Genomic DNA, 13,670 nt, shown 5'->3' with positions numbered 1-13,670 from the left:
ATCCACTCCAAATGCAATACTTTGCATCTATTAACCCCAGATTCCCAGTCCATCCCACTCCTTCCCCCTCCCCCCCTTCCCCACGGCATCCACAAGTCTGTTCTCCAAGTCCATGAGTTTTTTTCTGTGGAAAGATTCATTTGTGCCATATATTAGATTCCAGATATAAGTGATATCATGTAGTATTTGTCCTTCTCTTTCTGACATACTTCACTTAGTGTGAGAGTCTCTAGTTCCATTGTTGTTGCTGCAAATGGCATTATTTTGTTCTTTTTTATGGCTGAGTAGTATCCCATTGTGTATCTATACCACATATTTTAAATCCATTCATCTGTCCATGGACTTCAGTTGTTTCCACATCTTGGTTATTGCAAACAATGCTGCAATGAACATACTGCTGCATGTTATAATTTTCAAGGAAAGTTTTGTCCAGATATCTACCCAAGAGTAGGAATGCTGTGTCATGTGGTAATTTTATATTTAGTTTTCAGAGGTACCTCCATACTGTTTTCCATAGTGGTTATACCGATTTACATTCCCACCAACAGTGCAGGAGTGTTCCCTTTTCTCCACACCCTCTCCAGCATTTGTTATTTGTGAACTTATCATTGATGGCCATTCTGACTGGTGTGAGGTAGTATCTCATAGTGGTTTTGGTTTGAATTTTTCTAATAATCAGTGATGTTGAGCATTTTTTTCATGTTCTTGTTGGCCCTCTGTATATCTTCTTTTGAGTAATGTCTATTCAGGTCTTTTACCCATTTTTCCATTGGGTTGTTGTTGGTGGTGGTGTTGAGCTGGATAATTTTTTTTTGTATATTTTAGAGATTAACCCCTTGTCAGTTGCATTATTTGAAACTGTAGGTTGTCTTTTTGGTTTTTTTAAAGGTTTCCTTTGCTTTGCAAAAGGTTGTCAGTTTGATTAGGTCCCAATGGTTTATCTTTGCTTTTATTTCTTTTCCTTGGGAGATTGACCTAAGAAAACATTTGTAGGGTCATTTGTCAGAGAATGTTTTGCCTATGTTCTCTTCCAGGAGTTTTATGGTGTCTTGTCTTATGTTTGAGTCTTTAAGCCATCTTGAGCTCATTTTCGTGCATGTTGTGAAGGTGTGATCCAGTTTCATTGACTCACATGAGGCTGTGCAGTTTTCTCAGCACCACATACTGAAAAGATTGTCTTTTTCCCATTTTATCTTCTTGCCTCCTCTGTCAAAATTAATTGACCATAGGTGTCTGGGCTTATTTTGGGGTTCTCTAATCTGTTCTGTTGCTTTGTAAGTCTGTTTTGGTACCAGTACCACATAGTCTTGATGAATGTGGGTTTGTAGTATTTCCTGAAGTCTGGGAGATTTATGCCTCCTACTTGGTTTTTGTTTCTCAAAATTGCTTTGGAAATTTTGGTTTTTTTGTGGTTCTATATAAATTTTTGGATTGTTTGTTCTCTTCAGTGAAAAACTCATAGGTAATTTGATGGGGATTGCATGGAATCTTTAGATCACTTTGAATAGTATGGCCATTTATATAATATTAATTTTTTGAACCCAGGAGCATGGAAAACCTTTTCATTTCTTTGAATCCTCTTGAATTTCCTGCACTAATATTTATAGTTTTCAGTCTAAAATTCTTTCACCTCATGGGTCAGGTTTATTCCTATATATTTGATTTTTTGGGTGAGATTTTAAAAGGTATTACATGTTTATATTCCTTTTCTAATATTTCATTGTTAGTACACAGAAATGTAACAGATTTCTGAATGTTAATCTTGTATCCTGCTACTTTGCTGAATTCTTTCATCAGTTTGAGTACTTTTTCTGTGGAGTCATTAGGGTTTTCTATATATAGTATCATATAATCTGCATACAGTGACAATTTATCTCTTCTCTTCCACTTTGGATACATTTTCTTTCTTTTGTTTTTCTGATTGCTGTGGCTAGGTCTTCCAATACTGTGTTGAATAAAAGTGGTGAGAGAGGGCATCCTTGTCTTGTTCCTGATTTTAGTGGGAAGGATTTCAGCTTTTCTCCATTGAGTATTATATTTGCTGTGGGTTTGTCATAAGTGGCTTTTATTACATTAAGCTATGTTTCCTTTATACCCACTTTGGTAAGAGTTTTGATCACGAATGGATGTTGGTCATTGCCAAATGCTTTTTCTGCATCTATTGAGATGATCAAGTGGTTTTTGACTTTTCTTTTGTTAATGTGGTGTATGCCATTGATTGATTTGTGTCTGGTGAACCATCCTTGTGCACCTGGGATGAATCCCACTTAGTTGTGCCGTATGATCTGTTTTATAGGTTGTTGGATTTGGTTGGCTAAAATTTTGTTGAGAGTTTTTGCATCTACACTCATCAAGCATATTGGCCTATAGTTTTCTTTTTTGGTAGTATCATTGGTTTTGGTATTAGGGTGATGGTGGCACCATAAAATGTCTTTGGGAGTGTTCCTTCTTCTTCAACCTTTTGGAAAAGTTTAAAGAGAATAGGTCTAAGTTCCTCTTTGTATGTTTGGAAGAATTTGCCCGTGAAACCATCTGGTCCTGGACTTTTGTTTGTAGGGAGTGTTTTTATGACATTCAATTTCATTTCTAGTGATCAGTCTGTTCAGTTGACCCATTTATTCTTGACTAAGTTTTGGCAGGCTCTAGGAATCTAGAAAGTTGTGCATTTCTTCTAGGTTGTCAAACTTGTTGCCATATAATTTTTCATAGTGTTTTCTTATGTTTTATTTATTTATTGATTGATTGATTGATTGATTGATTGATTGTACTTCTGCATTATCCATTGAGATTTCTCCTTTTTCATTTCTTATTTTGTTTATTTGGGTTTTTTTCTCTCCTCTTCTTGGTGAGTCTGGCCAGAGGTTTGTCAAGTTTGTTCACCTTTTCAAAGAACCAGACCTTGGTATTCTTGATTTTTTTCTATTGTTTTTTGACTCTCTGCTTTATTGATTTCCTCTCTGATCTTTATGATTTCCTTCCTTCTGCTGACTTTAGGTTTTGTTTCTTCTTCTTTTTAATTCATTTAGTTGGTGGGTTAAGTTGTCAGTTTGAGAATTTTATTATTTTTTGAGGAAAGCCTCTATCTCTATGAACTTCCCACTAAGCATGCCTTTTGTGATATCCCATAGATTTTGAGTGGTCCTGTCTTCATTATCATTTTTCTCATGGAATTTTAAAAATTTCCTTCTTGATTTCCTCATTGACCCATTGTTTTTTAGTAGCATGTTGTTTAGGGTCCATGCAGTAAGTTTTTTTGTCATTTCTTTTCCTGGGGTTGATTTCTAGTTTCATGCTATCATGGTCAGAGAAGTTACTTGAAATAATTTTTATATTATTTTTGTCTTTTTTTTTTTTGCTTTCTTCTAGGGCCACTCCCACAGCATATGGAGGTTCCCAGGCTCAGGGTCTAATTGAAGCTGTAGCCACTGGCCTACACCAGAGCCACAGCAATGCTGGGTCCTTAACCCACTGAGCAAGGCCAGGGATTGAACTTGCAACGTCATGGTTCCTCATCGGATTCATTAACCACTGAGCCACAATGGGAACTCCATAATTTTTATATTCTTAAATTTGTTGAGGTTAGCTTTGTGCACCAGTATGTGGTCAATCCTTAAGAATGTTCCATATGCACTTAAAAAGAATGTATGGTCTAATTTTTTTGGATGTAATGTCCTGAAAATGTCAACTAAGTTTTCTATTGTGTCACTTATGATCTATGTTGCCTTATTGATTTTATGAATAGAGGATTTGTCCATTGATGTGAGTGAGGTATTAAATTCTCCTACTATTATTGTATTCCCATCGTTTTCTATTTCGTCTGTTAGTATTTGTTGTAGGTATCTTGGTGCTTCTATATTAGAGGCATGTATATATTGATGATTGTAATATCCTCTTCTTGAATGTATCTTTTTATCATAGTGTCCTTCTTTGTCTTTTTGGCATTGCTTTTCAAGTCTATTTTGTTCTATAGAACATTGCAACTCCTGCTTTCCTGTTGGTCCATTGATATGAAATATATTTTCCCATCCCCTCATTTTCAATCTATATGTCCCCGTTGCCCTAAGCAGATTGTAGGTTTTTGCTTTTTTATCCAGTCTGCCACTCTCTGTATTTTGATTGGAGCATTCAGTCCATTAACATTTATGGTAATTATTGATAAATATGTTTTCATTGCCTATTTAAACCTTGTATTCCAGTTGATTCTAGGCTATTTTGTTATTTTGTTTTCTTTCTTTCGTTCTTTCGTTCTTTCTTTCTTTCTTTCTTTCTTTCTTCTTTCTTTCTTTCTTTCTTTCTTTTCTTTCTTTCATTTTGGTTGGATGATTTCCATTTATTTTATATTTGTGTTATTTTCTTTTTATTTTTTTGCATGTTATGTTTGGTTTTGATTTGTAGTTGCTCTGTTTTGAAAGTATACTAACCTCTTTCTATATCTGCTTGCTTTAGCCCAATAGTCATATAGGCTCATTGTTTAACATAAGCAATAATAAGATATTTTGACATCACATAACTCCTGATATGTAGCACAGACAATGGAACAGCATGACTTCTGTGAAATTCTAGCTAAAAATCTATAACATCAATTTAATCATGAGCAAATATCAAATACAGATTGGAAGACATTCTGCAAAATAATTGATCTGCACTTTTCAAGTGTCTGGGATAAAAAACATAAGGAAGACCGAAGAACTATCACAGATTGAAGGAAAGTAAGAAAATCTAACAACAAAATGTTATGTGGAATTCTGGGTAGGATCCTGGGACAATACAAAGGCTTTAGTGTATTAGGCTATTAGGCATCCATGGCAATCATGGGATCAACCAGAAGGAGAACTATGGGCTAAAAATTAGATAAATTGCCCCAAGGACTTAAGGAAAGTGTGTTTAAAATATTTAAAGAGGTTAACAAAAATAAAGAAGAGAAGAACAGGATATTCTGAAAGTTTAAGCAATCTTTACAGAACCAAAAATAATCCTCAATTTTTATTTTATTATTATTTTTTAATTTTAATTTTTGTACTTATTCTTTTTTTTTTTTTCTTTTTAGGCCCGTACCTGCAGCACATGGAAGCTCCCAGGCTAGGGGTCGAATTGGAGCTACATGTGCTGGCATTTGCCACAGCCACATGGGTTCCAAGCTGCATCTGCAACCTACACCACAGCTCACAGCAACACTGGATCCTTTTACCCACTGAGTAAGGACAGGGATCAAACACACATCCTTATGGATATTAGTTGGGTTCATTACTGCTAAGCCACAACAGGAATTTCCATTTTTTATTTTTATTTTTACTTTTTTGCTTTTTATGGCTGCATCTATGGCATATGGAAGTTCCCAGGCTAGGGGTCAAACTGGAGCTACAACTGATGGTCTATGCCACAGCCACAGCAATAGAGGAACTGAGCTGCATCTGTGACCAACACTGAAGCTCCCAGCAATGCTGGATCCTTAATCAAATGAGGAAGGCTAGGGATCGAACCCACATCCTCAGGGATACTAGTTTGTAACCTACTGAGCCACAATGGGAACTCCCCCCAAAAACATTTTAAGACACATACAGATTGTCTCCAACTTACTATGGGTTCAATTTATGATTTTTCAACTTTATGGTGGTATGAAAACAATAGCATTCAGTGGAAACTGTACTTTGAATTTTGAATTTTTATTTTTTCCCAGGCAAGTGATGTGCAGTAATATATTATTCAAGAGGGTGATACAACCAATACACTTACAATCACTCTGTTCCTATGCAACCATTCTGTTTTTCATTTCATTATAGTGTTCAATAAATTACATGAGATGGTGAGCACTTTATTATAAAATAGGCTTTCTAGTAGACTGATTTTGCTCACCTGTAGGCTAATGGAAGTATACTGAGCAGACATAAGGTAGAGTAGGCCAAAAATGATGTTTTATATGTTAGGTGTATTAAACATGTTTTTGACTTAATAATACTTCCAACTTATGATGCTTATGATGAATTTATTGGGACATGACACCCATTGTAAATTAAGGAAGATCTGTATACACACACACACAATGAATAGTCTAATATATTAAACATAGCTGAAAAACAATCATACAATTTTAATTAATAGAGCCATATGTTTCAATAAATATAGCTTTATATAATGCACAAATCTCTCCTCATTGCTCATTCTTTTACAAAAGGTGCAGAGCCACCATGCCTAAGGACAGGCAACAGAGCAAAAGGCTTAGTTAGAGCTAAAATAATTGATCCAATATGGAGTCAGGTTTGTTCTTCTCTGTTACAGGATGGCATCACAGAAGCAGTGATAAAATAGCTGGGAACAGAAAAATAACCTGAGCCCATTAGCTGACAAATGGTGAAATGGAGAGAAGGATATTCAAATCAACTAGAACGGCTTGTGCAAAGTCTCTGAGGGGATCAAACTTTTTTCCTACTATTTTAATAATGCAAAGAAATAAAAAATGGCTGGAGTGACTTTTAAAATAATGGCTCATCTATAGAGAGGCAACTATATGGAGGCAAATGTCAGATCATAGATGCAGTTTATCATGTAGGACATAGTTTAAGTGTTTGGATTTTACTCCCAGTGCTTTGGGGAACTATTTAAATAGTTAAGAAAGGCAGTAAGTTTATGTGGTTTACCTTCATTTTTGTTCCTGTGAGGAAACTGAATTGGTGGTGTGAAAGACTAGGAGTAGAGAAATAGGTAAGAGATTACCACAGGCAAAAGTGGTGTCAAAGAAGATGGGGCTCAATGCCAAATACAGAGTATACTTTCAAGATTTAATTTGCAGGAATTTTTGATAGATATGATGTATATTTAGGTAGCTAGGTTATTGGTTTCAATATGAACTTATGTTTTAATTGTAATTTTAAATTAGGCAAAAGATATTATTAGGTAAGTGACAAAATAGGGAATATAAATGCTTAATAAATCTGTGAATGGATATTCTACCTTACTAGTATTAAAATTTGATAATGAAAGACAAAAATAAAAACAAATATTAAAAGATTGATAGTAGCTAATGTTGGCATGGATATAGGGAAATGAATATGCTCACATATTGTTTGATAATGGATGGTAAATTGCCTTATCCTTTCAGGGAAGAAATTCTGCAAAAGATATTTGATCAAAAAATATAACTTTAAAAATTTATCTTAAGTGGATAAAAATATTAATCCACAAATATATTTGCATAAAAATACTTAAAATAAATTATAATTCTCACAGTATTATATGTCCAGTGAAAACAATGGAAACATTCTGAATGCTTATCAATAAAGGATATTTGAAAATATGATGTATATTTGTATATGGATTAAACTATGTCTTATAGAAGTTATTAGAATGGTTCAAAAATACATCATTTCTCCCCCTCCTAGGTATGCAGTATACTTTGCTCTTTCTTATCCCCCCCTTTTTTGTCTTTTTTTTTTTTTGGCTTTTGTCTTTTGTCTTTTTGAGGGCTGCACTCAGGGCATATGGAGATTCCCATGCTAGGTGTTGAATCAGAATTGGAGCTGCTGGCCTATGCCAGAGCCACAGCAACTCCAGACCTGAGTCACATCTGCTAGCTACACCACAGCTCACAGCAATGCCAGATCCTTAACCCACTGAGCAAGGTCAGCGATTGAACCCACCACCTCATTGTTACTAGTCTTGTTCATTAACCACTGAGCAATGATGGGAACTCCTTTTTTCCTTTTTGTCTTTTTAGGGCCATACCCTGGAGGTTCCCAGGCTAGGGGCTGAATTAGAGCTGCAGCTGGCAATGCAGGCTCAGAAGCCATGTCTTCAACCTATACCAAAGCTTAATCCTTGGGATCCTTAACCCACTGAGCGAGGCAAGGGATCAAACCCAGGTCCTCATGGATACTAGTCAGGTTCTTTAACCACTGAGGCAGGAACACTCCTCAGCCCTGAGGGCCCCTCTTATCCTCTTTGAGTTAGGCATGGCCATATGTTTTGTTTGGGCCAATGAAGTCAGAGCTTCTATGCTGGGCAGAAGCCTATGCACAGTGTGTGTTTCCTTCCTTCCAGCACACATATAACTGGCTCCAATAAAATGCATAAAATAATATAGTACAGAGACATTCCCACCATGGTGCAGTGGGTTAAGAATCTGACTGCTGCAGCATGGGTCACTGCAGAGGTGCAAGTTCAATCCCTGGCCTGGCACAGTGAGTTAAAGGATCCAGCATTGCCATAGCTGAAGTACAGGTCTCAACTGTGGCTCTGATTCAATCCCTAGCCCAGGAAATTTCCTGTGCTGTGGGTACAGCCATAAAAAGTAACAATAACATAGAGCAGAGACTCAATCTACTTCAATAAATAGTTAGTTGAATTAAAAAAAAAAAAACCTCTAGGAGTTTCCACTGTGGCTCAGTAGGTTAAGAACCTGATATAGTCTCCCTGAGGATGTGAGTTCAATCTCTGGCCTCACTAAGTGGGTTAAGGATCCAGTGTTGCGAGAAGCTGCAGCAGAGGTCACAGCTGCAGCTTGGATCCAGCATTGCTGTAGCTGTGGCTGCAGTTGCAGCCCTGATTCAACCACTAGTCTGGGAATTTTCATATGCCACAGGTGCAGCCATAAAAAGAAATTAATAAAATAAAATACCTTTATTGTGGGGTTTTTTTCCAAGAAACACTGAAATTTGGGAATAATATATTACTTATTACTGAAGTATAACTGAGACTTACCATCACCAATAAAAAGGCTTTTTGTACTTCAAGCATGTCCAGAACCTATTGAATAGTTAAGAATGCAAGCTTTAAAATCTAATATGTATATTAGACTCACATTTTTTTAAAAATTAGAAAAACATTTATATGTTATATGACACAGGAAAAATATCTCATGGTAACAGGTAACTTCTAGAAAGTGAGAATTTATGTATTAATATTTTCCTATACATTCTGTAATTTTATTTGAAACAAGAAGCAATTATTTCTAAACTTAAGAATAATTTAGAAAAAGTATCCTAACCAACCAGACAAAAAATATACTAGAAATCTATATTTAATGAAATGCATTGGTTACTCATGAGAGTAAAATGATCAATGAGATTGAATAGCCATTCCTAAAACAGATCAAATACAATTGAATAAAGATGAGTTTATCCTCTCAGAATTGTGCAGACAGAAACATCTATTCAATGAATTCAGTTGATATATTGGTTACACATTTGAAAAAAATTCATTGAACTCTGTAACTCCTCTCTTAAGCAAAATTAATTTCAGATACATCACAGTTATGAATGTAATAAGTATAAATCATACAGGCAAATGGTCTAGTCTGGTGGCTTGGGATGGCCCTCTAATATGCTGCCAAGGCCAGAAAGAGGTATAAGTAAATTGGAAGATTTGTCAACCAACCAACTAACCTAATCAACAATCAATCAGTCAAAATAGGGGAACTATTTGCAACATATGTAAAAAAAGAGATGACTCAAATCAATAAAATGAGGGATGAAAAAGGAGAGGTAAAAACAGACATCATAGAAATACAAAGGATCATAAGAGATCACTATATGCAACTATATGTCAATAAAATGGAAAACCTAGACGAAATGGACAAATTCTTAGAAAAATACAATCTTCCAAGACTAAACCAAGAGGAAATAGAAAAGATGAATGGACAAATCAGAAGTACTGAAATTGGAACTGTGATTTAAAAACTTCCAACAAACAAAAGTCCTGGACCAGCTGGCTTCACTGGTGAATTCTAACAAATATTCAGAGAAGAGCTAAGTCCTATCCTTCTGAAACTATTCCAAAACATTGCAGAGGGAGGGACACTCCCAAACTCATTCTATGAGGCCACCATCACCCTGATACCAAAACCAGACAAAGATACCACAAAGAAGAAAACTACAGGCCTAGTTCACTGATGAACATCGATGCAAAAATCCTCACTAAAATACTAGCAAACCACATCCAATGATACATTAAAAGGATTGTACATCATGATCAAGTGGGAGTTATCCCAGGGATGCAGGGATTCTTCAATATTCACAAATCCATCAGTGTGATACACCACATTAACAAACTGAAGAAGAAAAACCATATGATCCTCACAATAGATGCAGAAAAAGCCTTTGACAAAATCCAACAGCCATTTCTGGTAAAAACCTTTCAGAAAGTGGGCATAGAGGGAAACTACCTCAACATGATAAAGTCCACATATGACAAGCCCACAGCTGACTTCATTCTTGATAATGAAAAGCTGAAAGAATTCCTGTTGAAATCAGGAACAAGACAAGGATGTCCACTCTTGCCACTACTCTTCTACATAGTTCTGGAAGTCCTAGTCATGGCAATCAGAAAAGAAAAAGAAATAAAAGGAATCCAAATTAGAAAGGAAGAAGTAAAACTATCACTATTTTCAGATGCCATGATACTATACCTAGAGAGTCCTAAAGACACTACCAGAAAACTGTTAGAGCTCACCAATGAATTTGGCAGTCCCAGGACACAAAATTAATACACAGAAATCAACTGCATTTCTGTATATTAACAATGAAGGAGCAGAAAAAGAAATTAGGGAAGCAATCCCATTTACCACCATATCAAAATAAAATACTTGGGAATAAACTTACCTAAACAAACAAAAAACTGTACTCTGAAAACTATAAGACACTGATGAACGAACTCAAAGATGACATGAACAGGTGGAAAGACATACCATGCTCTTGGATTGGAAGAGTCAATATTATCAAAATGAGTATACTACCCAAGGCAATATATAGATTCAATGCAATCCCTATCAAATTACCAAGGACATTTTTCACACAACTAGAAGAAAATATTTTAAAGTTTGTTCAGAAGCATGAAAGACCCAGAACAGCCAAAGCCATCCTGAGAAAGAAAAATGGTGCCAGAGGAATCAGGCTCCCTGACTTCAGACTATACCACAAAGCTACGGTCATCAAAACCACATGGTACTGGCACAAAGTCAGAAATATAGATCAGTGGAACAGGATAGAAAACCCATAATTAAATTCATGCACGTACAGTCAACTAATCTATGACAAAGGAGGCAAGAATATACAATGGGGAAAAGACAGCCTGTTCAATAAGTGGTGCTGGAAAAACTAGGCAGCCACATGGAGAAGAATGATATTAGAACATTCCCTAATACCATACACAAAAATAAACTCAAAGTGGATTAAAGACCTACATATAAGACCAAATACTATAAAACTCTTTGAGGAAAACATAGGCCAACCACTCACTGGCATAAACGAGAGCAACATCTTCTCAGATCCACCTCTTAGAGCAATGACAACAAAAACAATAATAAACAAATGGGACTTCATTAGACTTAAAAGTTTCTGCACAGCAAAGGAAACCCTAAACAAAATGAAGTGACAACCCACAGAATGGGAGAAAATCTTTGCAAGTAAATCAACTGACAAGGGATTAATCTCCAAAATTTATAAATACCAACTACAGCTCCATACCAATAAAACAAACAACCCCATCCAAAAATGGGCAGAAGATCTAAACAGACAACTTCTCCAAAGAAGACACACAGATGGCCAAAAAACACATGAAAATATTTTCAACATCACTCATTATTAGTGAAGTGCAAGTCAAATCCACTATAGGGTACCACTTTACACCCTCCAGGATGGCCATCATCAAAAAGTCTCCATGCAATAAATGCTGGAAAAAAAGGAACCCTATTACAGTGGTACTGGGAATGTAAATTGGTGCAACCACTGTGGAAAACAGTATGGAGATGCCTCAGAAAACTAAGGGGAGCTTTTGTTTCTCTTGCAGTGTTGTTTCTATTTCAAGAATCAAGAGTCTATATCTGCTAATGGAGTTTGATGAGGAATTGATGGGGAAGTTGTTATTAAAAGAGATTCAGGAGTTGCCGTTGTGGTGCAGTGATTAACAAATCTGACTAGGAACCATGAGGTTGCGGGTTCAATCCCTGCCCTTGCTCAGTGGGTTAATGATCCGTCGTTGCCATGGCTGTGGTGTAGGTCACAGGTGCAGCTCGGATCCTGTGTTGCTGTGGCTCTGGGGTAGGCTGGCAGCTACAGCTCCGATTCGATCCCTAGCCTGGGAACCTCCATATGCCATGGGAGCGGCCCAAGAAAAGGCAAAATAAAAGGGATTCAGTTAATTGTCACTAAGGAAACTTTCTCTTGAGAAAGCAGGAAAGAAAGATAGATAATTGGAGGAGGCCAGGAAAAGATGCGACTCTTTCTATTGTTTTTCCTGCCACACCAGCAGCATGCAAAAGTTCCCATCCCAGGGACCAAACCTGAGCCACACAAGTAACCTTAGCCACAGTGGTGAAAGTGATGAGTCATTTAACTTATAAGCCACCAGGGAACTCCTGACTTTTCAATTTCAAGCAGAGTCAAGGATTAGGAATGCAGGACTATTTTTAGATTTCATGGCAGTGAGCTGAATTATTTCTTCAGATGACTGATTTTGTAATAGGGAAGAACAAATCTGACTCCATATTAGATATGTTCCTTTTATTTTAACCCTAATGTAACCTTTGTGCTCTGTGGCCTGTGTTTACTCATGCTCTGCATCTTCTGCAATAGAATGTTGCCTATAGCTGGAAATATGCAGGATTGCCTATTCTTGATCAAGACTGACCTTTAAGAGCCTATTCATATAGAGGTAAAAAGTTGCACAACAGGGAATAACTTTTTTTTGTCTTTTTGCCTTTTCTAGGGCTGCTCCCATGGCATATGGAGATTCCCAGGCTAGGGGTCAAATCAGAGCTGTAGCTGCTGTCCAATGGCAGAGCCACAGCATCATGGGTTCTGAGCCACATCTGCAACCTACACCACAGCTCACAGCAATGCTGGATCCTTAACCCAATGAGCAAGGCCAGGGACTGAACCCGCCACCTCATGGTTCCTAGTCAGATTGGTTAACCACTGAGCCATGATGGGAACTTCAAGAATAACATTTGTTTTGTTGCAGGTTTATAGGAACATTTGACCTGACCTAAAGGGACAGATGCAAGAACAAAGGATTCTGACATCAAGGGGTTTGCAACAACTAAACATGCCCCTCCCTCACCTTGCCTTTAAAACCACTTTGTTGAAACCCTTAGGGAGTTAGAGCTTTGAGGGCACAACATGCCCCTCTCCTTTCATGGCCCTGCAATAAACTTTTCTCTGCTCCAAACTCTGATGTTTCGGTACATCTTGGACTCACTGTGCATCAGCCCCACAGACTTGCATTCAGTAACAAATTCATCTGTGTAGTGGAAGGTGATCATAATGGGATGCCAGGTAACTCTGAAAGACATTGTTCTTTTGGAGACACTCTCTTAGACCTACTCAGTATGCTAATCATGTACTGGGACAGATGAAGCTATGGAAAGGGAAGGTTTTTGGAGTTCTCTGTGATTAGTCAGTGTGGTGAAATTTGGAGGGACAAAATAACTGAGTTCCTCTTTGTATGTTGAAATATGAGTGGAAAAATAACTAATGAAACTGAGAAAAGGATGAGTGACTATTTGGGAGTTGAGATTAGCCTGGTCAGGAGAAAGTGGGCATGGGGTGTGAGTTACTGTGAACATACTGGAAGGAGAATATAAGGGGGCCTCTGATCACTGATGTGTTAGGGGACATAGCCAGGTAACACAGAGACCTGACATCTACCTCTTCAGAAGACAATATTTAGGAATTTGAGAT

This window comes from Phacochoerus africanus, chromosome 5, assembly GCF_016906955.1.
Source record: "Phacochoerus africanus isolate WHEZ1 chromosome 5, ROS_Pafr_v1, whole genome shotgun sequence".
NCBI lineage: Eukaryota > Metazoa > Chordata > Mammalia > Artiodactyla > Suidae > Phacochoerus > Phacochoerus africanus.
The sequence above is the reverse complement of the archived record's forward strand: the minus strand, read 5'-3'. Positions refer to the sequence as shown.